The sequence below is a fragment of the Triticum aestivum genome, chromosome 6D, assembly GCF_018294505.1.
Source record: "Triticum aestivum cultivar Chinese Spring chromosome 6D, IWGSC CS RefSeq v2.1, whole genome shotgun sequence".
Classification (NCBI taxonomy): domain Eukaryota; kingdom Viridiplantae; phylum Streptophyta; class Magnoliopsida; order Poales; family Poaceae; genus Triticum; species Triticum aestivum.
In genome coordinates, this window is record NC_057811.1 from 39,748,800 (window position 1) to 39,757,326 (window position 8,527).

Consider the following 8,527-nt stretch of genomic DNA (forward strand, 5'->3'; position numbering starts at 1 on the left):
TAAACCCTAAGCATGATCAATTAAACCGTATTATGGCTGTGCCATGGCAGATTTGAAGCTGCAAACCGGAGAAATGATATTTAGCATCCATTGTTTGCTTCGAACTAAGAACTAAATTCTAAGAGCTGAAAAGAAAGTAGAGTAACCAAGTTAAGATCTATTTTCTGGTTGAGATCAAAAAGTTGAGGAGATATGAAGTACCACCTCTCTTGCGGCGCCGTGTAGGCATCGGGGGTGCGATGGCTGTCGGTGGCGTTGAAGCAGATCTGCGACGGTAGACGGGTGCATCGGGGGATAAGTCCCGTTGCGGTGGAAGAGAAGGTCGTGTGAGCGGCCCCGGCAAAGAGGACGACGGCGCCGATGAAGCGAGAGGACGCGATGCAAGGCTATTGGTCCGTCGCCGTGGATGAGAAACGTCCATCTCTAGCAGTGGACGACGCGGTCTTGGTAGGCGCTCCGGCATGGTGGAGGACGGTGGCGATGGATGTGGTGGAGGACGGCGGCGATGGATGGGGTGGCGGACGGAGGCTGGTGTGGGGATGGGGTGTTCTAGCGCGGACGGTGTATGAATGGGAAAATGGAGGGAGAGGTACGGGGAACCATGTTTTTGGGACGCGCCTGTCTGAAATATGGGAAAGTTACGAACTTAGCCCCCGTTTAAAATTTGGACGTCTCGTCGGTTGGGGATAGGACGGTAATCTCGCATCTCGCCAATATTTGCCCAGAGCGATTTCGGGCGAGGAGAGGGTGGTTGGCGCCCATGGTTGGCGCCCACGGTGTATGAACGGGGCTGACAGGTAGGGCGGTTGTGTCACGTCTGAGTGAAGTTACAAACCTGCCCCTATTGAAAATATTTGCCTACATCGATTTCGGCCGAGTCGAGTTTGTTTTGCCGCCCACCGTGTATGAATGGGGAATGGAGGGAGAAACAGAGGTCTTTCGGACGAGCTTGAATCAAATGAGTTTTGCCGCCCATGTTTGACGCCCACCGTGTCGGAATGGGCTCAGAGGCGGTCGTGTCACGTCTAATTGAAGTTACTAACCTACCCCTATTTAGAGCAGTGGAAATCGGGCCGATGGATTGTCCGTGTAATGGGTAGACAGTAATTTCCATCTCCCAAACACTTGGCTTCGGGCAGCCGACGTGGGAGTGGACATTTTGCTGCTTCTTTCGAATTTTGGGACAATAAGCATCCACGTTTACCCTGGCAACTAAATTCGAATCCATTTTGTATTCCTATATGAATCTTTATAAATCATTCTATGTGTTTTATATATCTTCAAAAGGACGATAAAGATGTATTCCACTGTCATATATGAATATGGTTTACAAATGCCGACACTCAAATTCAGAAACTAGAATCCAGTTTAAGGTGAATTCGAATATTTGGAACACTTCATGTCCAACTCAAATGTCACACGCAGCATAATGTGTACTCCCATTTAGATATGTACACAAGCGATGTATCAAGATTCAAATACCGAGTCAATCAACCAAGAATGTACAGAACTAACAGACATATAAACACTTATAGAGTATATGGATCAATAATATCAACTAACATACATAAGCCAGGCTGGTGTACTTTTTTTTGGCTACAACATCATCCTTTTTTTAGCCAGCATCTTGGCCCTTTCCGATGCGTGCCACTTATGGTCCATCTATACTACTACTATTGCTGAATGCACATTCAGCCCGATTGGCATATTTGTAGGTCTGGCATAGCAATCCAAATGAAATGTCTCCGAGTCTTATCAATTAATACAGACTTGTGCTCAAATAAAATTACAAACCAAAAAACAATTATTACATGATCTCTAAAACAAATGGTTTGATTGATTACATGAACAGACAACACAAAGGTTATTCAACTATGGAAAGAACATTTCACCTATGATTTACCAAGTAGGAATTTAATTTCCTTTTTTCCTTCAGGACCTTAACAATCTGGTCAGTCTCAGCTTGCTTCGTTCTGAAATCCACTGAATATTTAATGGTTGTCTTGAGTACTGCTTGTGATTGTGCTGTTTGCTTCCTCAACATGTCAACTTCATCTCTAAGTGCAGAAGCAGAATCTCTTTCTACCACTAGTTTAGCCTCTAGAGCATCAGCAGTTGGCAATTCATAATGCACGATTGGGCCGGTGCCACTGCTGTGGGATGATGCAACGTCCATGGGGACCTCGCTCTTTGATCTTGGGCTAACCTGTTTTGCCATTAAAGTTCCGATTGGATTCAGAAAAGTTGAAGTTAGCAAAACATCTCAATTGGGAGTTATAACAGCAAACCAGTTAAACAAACAAGGAATTAAAGAGTTCAATTGGATGCTGAAAAGTAGTTATTAACATCATTGTAACCCGCTGTTGCAGCAGCAAAGCAGTTAAACAAACAAGTAGATATTTAAGTTAAGGCAAATAGGTAATTCTTAACAGTAAGTATCAAACACATAGATAGGCGCAGTCTACAATATGATTAATAGGCTGTGCCATTATGTAATCAGTAGCAAACTAAATTAAGCCAAGCAACGTAATTGAACAATTTTGCAATAAGTGGCTAACTAAAATTCCGAGAAGCAGGTAACTGAACTTACGCTAGTTCTTTGTACAGGCACACTGCAACTTCTTTTTCGCTTACAAGGTTGTACGGAGGAGTCCATGGCATCAATTGCTTGGATACGCAGTCCCAATACTTCTTTCTTCCCACACTGTATGGGTAAGTCGAATGGTTAATCTGGTAAGATGGTGCGTCCTTGATATGTTATATGAGGACGTGTAGTCAGACTAGTTGTAGCCAAACACATCACACTGGCTTTTACTGTATATTTCATGCGATTACTTTTGGCATATCAAGATCTAAGCAATCTACAATAGGATGAAAAGACTGGCATCCTTCACATTATTGGCGAACTCAGTTCATAGAAACAAGCAATTCAACCATTCTGTGGGTAAATCAAAAGTGCCACCGGAATATTTTTCACTATCCAATCATACATGCAAAAAGGGGCGACGCCACCATAGGGGCTGGTATGGGCGGCCGCCTCAGGTGGCTAGAAAGTGTGCACCTAGTTTGAGTCGTCCAGGTTGGCCCACGCTAGTTTTGTTCGTCCCAACGCACGAGCAGGCAATGTAAAAAATGAAGAAAAATGTTTCAATTTGGATGGGCCAATAACATAAGTGCAAGGCAGGCCCTATAGCAGGCTCGCGGCCCAAACGAGCGCCTCCCATATCGATCGACAGTAGGAAAAATCCCAATTCATTCGCTCCAGCCTCCAGTCTGGTTCGCTCCTAACCTAGTCGCCGCTGGACAGACCGACATAGCACTTCCTCGCGCCCTCGTTGGAGGGTGGTCACCGGGCTTCAAGCGAACAGAAGGACAAGAAGATGAAGATCCAACCCTGGGTGTAGCCTGCGTGGGAGGCAGCAGCGGCAGCACGGGCATGGCATCGAGCTTGCGCAAACGGACAGTCGCAGCTTGCAAGAGTAGCATGCGCAATGAGCAGGTACATCACATCCCTGATTATATCTAATTCAACTCTTCAATTTCTGGCCAATAGTTAAACCTGATGGTGTTGTAAAACTGCTTGTATGTAGGGAATCTATGAGAAAATGAAACCAATTTCTACTTATTTTATAACTCCCCCAATCAATACTGAACTGATTGAATCTGATGTATCTAATCAAGTTTCCGGTGCAAACATACAAGCTCATGTTGTTCTTGAGCCTGAAGAGTCTAATGAACAGACTGCTAATGAAGGATTTGATGCAAACATTTTACATGCTCCTGGTGATGAACATATAGTGTCTAATTGTTGGGGAACGTAGCAAAAATTTAAAATTTTCTACGTATCACCAAGATCAATCTATGGAGTCATCTAGCAATGAGAGAGAGGGGAGTGCATCTACATACCCTTGTAGATCGCGCGCGGAAGCGTTCAAGAGAACGGGGTTGATGGAGTCATACTCGTCGTGATCCAAATCACCGATGATCCTAGCGCCGAACGGACGGCACCTCCGCGTTCAACACACGTACGGAGCGGGGACGTCTAATCCTTCTTGATCCAGCAAGGGGGGAAGAGAAGTTGATGGAGATCCAGCAGCATGACGGCGTGGTGGTGGAAGTAGCGGGATCCCGGCAGGGCTTCGCCAAGCGCAAGCGGGGAGGAAGAGGTGTCACGGGAGGGAGGGAGGCGCCAGGGCTTGGGGTATTGCTGCCCTCCCCCCAATATATAGGGCCAAGGGAGCGGGGGGGGGGGGGGGGCGCAGCCTTGGCCGTTCCTCCAAGGAAGGGTGCGGCCAGGGAGGAGTCCATCCTCCCCAAGGCACCTCGGAGGTGCCTTCCCCCTTTAGGACTCTCCCTTTCCCTTATCTCTTGGCGCATGGGCCTCTTGGGGCTGGTGCCCTTGGCCCATATAGGCCAAGGCGCACACCCCTACAGCCCATGTGCCCCCCGGGGCTGGTGGACCCCTTTGGTGGACCCCCGGACCCCTTTCGGCACTCCCGGTATAATACCGATAATGCGCGAAACCTTTCCGGCGACCAAAATAAGACTTCCCATATATAAATCTTTACCTCCGGACCATTCCGGAACTCCTCGTGACGTCCGGGATCTCATCCGGGACTCCGAACAACTTTTGGGTTACCGCATACTAATATCTCTACAACCCTAGCGTCACCGAACCTTAAGTGTGTAGACCCTACGGGTTCGGGAGACATGCAGACATGACCGAGACGACTCTCCGGTCAATAACCAACAGCGGGATCTGGATACCCATGTTGGCTCCCACATGTTCAACGATGATCTCATCGGATGAACCACGATGTCGAGGATTCAGTCAATCTCGTATACAATTCCCTTTGTCAATCGGCACGTTACTTGCCCGAGATTCGATCGTCGGTATCCCAATACCTTGTTCAATCTCGTTACCGGCAAGTCACTTTACTCGTACCGTAACGCATGATCCCGTGGCTAACTCCTTAGTCACATTGAGCTCATTATGATGATGCATTACCGAGTGGGCCCAGAGATACCTCTCCGTCATACAGAGTGACAAATCCCAGTCTTGATTCGTGCCAACCCAACAGACACTTTCGGAGATACCTGTAGTGCACCTTTATAGCCACCCAGTTACGTTGTGACGTTTGGTACACCCAAAGCATTCCTACGGTATCCGGGAGTTGCACAATCTCATGGTCTAAGGAAATGATACTTGACATTAGAAAAGCTCTAGCAAACGAACTACACGATCTTGCTATGCTTAGGATTGGGTCTTGTCCATCACATCATTCTCCTAATGATGTGATCCCGTTATCAATGACATCCAATGTCCATGGTCAGGAAACCATAACCATCTATTAATCAACGAGCTAGTCAACTAGAGGCTTACTAGGGACATGTTGTGGTCTATGTATTCACACATGTATTACGGTTTCCAGTTAATACAATTATAGCATGAACAACAGACAATTATCATGAACAAGGAAATACAATAATAACCATTTTATTATTGCCTCTAGGGCATATTTCCAACAGTCTCCCACTTGCACTAGAGTCAATAATCTAGTTCACATCACCATGTGATTAACACTCAAAGTTCACATCGTCATGTGACTAATACCCAAGAGTTTACTAGAGTCAATAATCTAGTTCACACCACCATGTGATTAACACTCAATGAGTTCTAGGGTTTGATCATGTTATGCTTACGAGAGAGGTTTTAGTCAACGTGTCTGCAACATTCAGATCCATGTGTGCTTTACAAATCTCTATGTCATCTTGTAGATGCAGCTACCACGCGCTACTTGGAGCTATTCCAAATAACTGCTCTACTATACGAATCCGGTTCACTACTCAGAGTCATCCGGATTAGTGTCAAAGTTTGCATCGACGTAACCCTTTACGACGAACCCCTTTCCACCTCCATAATCGAGAAAATTCCTTAGTCCACTAGATACTAAGGATAAGTTCGACCGCTGTCATGTGATCCCTTCCTGGATCACTATTGTACCCCTTGACTAACTCATGGCAAGGCACACTTCAGGTGCGGTACACAGATAGCATATTGTAGAGCCTACGTCTAAAGCATAGGGGACGACCTTCGTCCTTTCTCTTTCTTCTGCCGTGGTCAGGTCTTGAGTCTTACTCAATACTCACACCTTGTAACACAACCAAGAACTCCTTCTTTGCTGATCTATTTTGAACTCCTTCAAAATCTTGTCACGGTATGTATTCATTTGAAAGTACTATTAAGCGTTTTTGATCTATCCTTATAGATCTTGATGCTCAATGTTCAAGTAGCTTAATCCAGGTTTTCCATTAAAAACACTTTTCAAATAACCCTGGATGCTTTCCAGAAATTCTACATCATTTCTGATCAACAATATGTTAACAACATATACTCATCAAAAATTCTATAGTGCTCCCACTCACTTCTTTGGAAATACAAGTTTCTCATGAACTTTGTATAAACCCAAAATCTTTGACCATCTCATCAAAGCATTCATTCCAACTCCGAGATGCTTACTCCAGTCCTTAGAAGGATTGCTGGAGCTTTGCATACTTGTTAGCATCTTTCAGGATTGACAAAATCTTCTGGTTGTATCACATACAACCTTTCCTCAAGAAAATCGTCGAGGAAACAATGTTTTGACATCCTATCTGCAAGATTTCATAAATAATGTAGTAACTGCTAATATAATTCCAACAGACTCTTAGCATCGCTACGAGTGAGAAAATCTCATCGTAGTCAACTCCTTGAACTTGTCGGAAAACATCTTAACGACAAGTCGAGCTTTCTTAATGGTGACACTTACCATCATTGTCCGTCTTCCTTTTAAAATCCATCTGCACCCAATAGCCTTACGACCATCAAGTTGTTCTTCCAAAGTCTACACTTTGTTTTTATACATGGATCCTCTCTCGGATTTTATGGCCTCGAGCCATTCGTCGGAATATGGGCCCACCATCGTTTCTCCATAGCTCGTAGGTTCATTGTTGTCTAGCAACATGACTTCCAAGACAGGATTACGTACCACTCTGAAGTAGCATGCATCCTTGTTGTCCTATGAGGTTTGGTAGTGACTTGATCCGAAGTTTCATGATCACTATCATAAGCTTCCACTTCAATTGGTGTAGGTGCCACAGGAACAACTTCCTGTGCCCTGCTACACACTAGTTGAAGTCATGGTTCAATAACCTCATCAAGTCTCCACCATCCTCCCACTCAATTCTTTCGAGAGAAACTTTTCCTCGAGAAAGGACCTGTTTCTCGAAACAATCACCTTGCTTCCGGATCTGAAATAGGAGGTATTCCCAACTGTTTTGGGTATTCTATGAAGATGCATTTATCCGCTTTGGGTTCGAGCTTATCAGCCTGAAACATTTTCACAAGCGTTGCAGCCCCAAACTTTGAAGAAACGACAGCTTAGGTTTCTCTAAACCATAGTTCATACGGTGTCATCTCAACGGAATTGCGTGGTGCCCTATTTAAAGTGAATGCGGTTGTCTCTAATGCCTAACCCATAAATGATAGTGTAATTCGATAAGAGACATCATGGTATGCACCATATCCAATAGGGTGCAGTTATGATGTTCGGACACACCATCACACTATGGTGTTCCAGGCGGTATTAGTCGTGAAACAATTTCCACAATTTCTTAATTGTGTGCCAAACTCGTAACTTAGATATTCATCTCTATGATCATATCACAGACATTTTATCCTCTTGTCACGACGATCTTCAACTTCACTCTGAAATTACTTGAACCTTTCAATAATTCAGACTTGTGCTTCATCAAGTAAATATACTCAGCATCTACTCAAATCATCTGTGAAGTAAGAACATAACGATATCCACAGCGTGCCTCAGCACTCATTGGACTGCACACATCAAATGTATTACTTCCAACAAGTTGCTCTCTTGTTCCATCTTACTGAAAACGAGGCCTTTCAGTCATCTTGCCCATGTGGTATGATTTGCATGTCTCAAGTGATTCAAAATCAAGTGAGTCCAAACGATCCATCTGTATGGAGTTTCTTCATGCATATATGCCAATAGACATGGTTCGCATGTCTCAATCTTTTCAAAAATGAGTGAGTCCAAAGATCCATCAACATGGAGCTTCTTCATGCGTTTTATACCAATATGACTCAAGTGGCAGTGCCACAAGTATGTGGTACTATCATTACTATCTTATATCTTTTGGCATGAACATGTGTATCACTATGATCGAGATTCAATAAACCATTTATTTTAGGTGCAAGACCATTGAAGGTATTATTCAAATAAAAAGAGTAACCATTATTCTCCTTAAATGAATAACCGTATTGCGATAAACATAATCCAATCATGTCTATGCTCAACGCAAAAACCAAATAACAATTATTTAGGTTTAACACCAATCTCGATGGTAGAGGGAGCATGCGATGCTTGATCACATCAACCTTGGAAACAGTTCCAACACATATCGTCATCTCACCTTTAGCTAGTCTCCGTTTATTCCGTAGCCTTTTATTTTGAGTTACCAACAC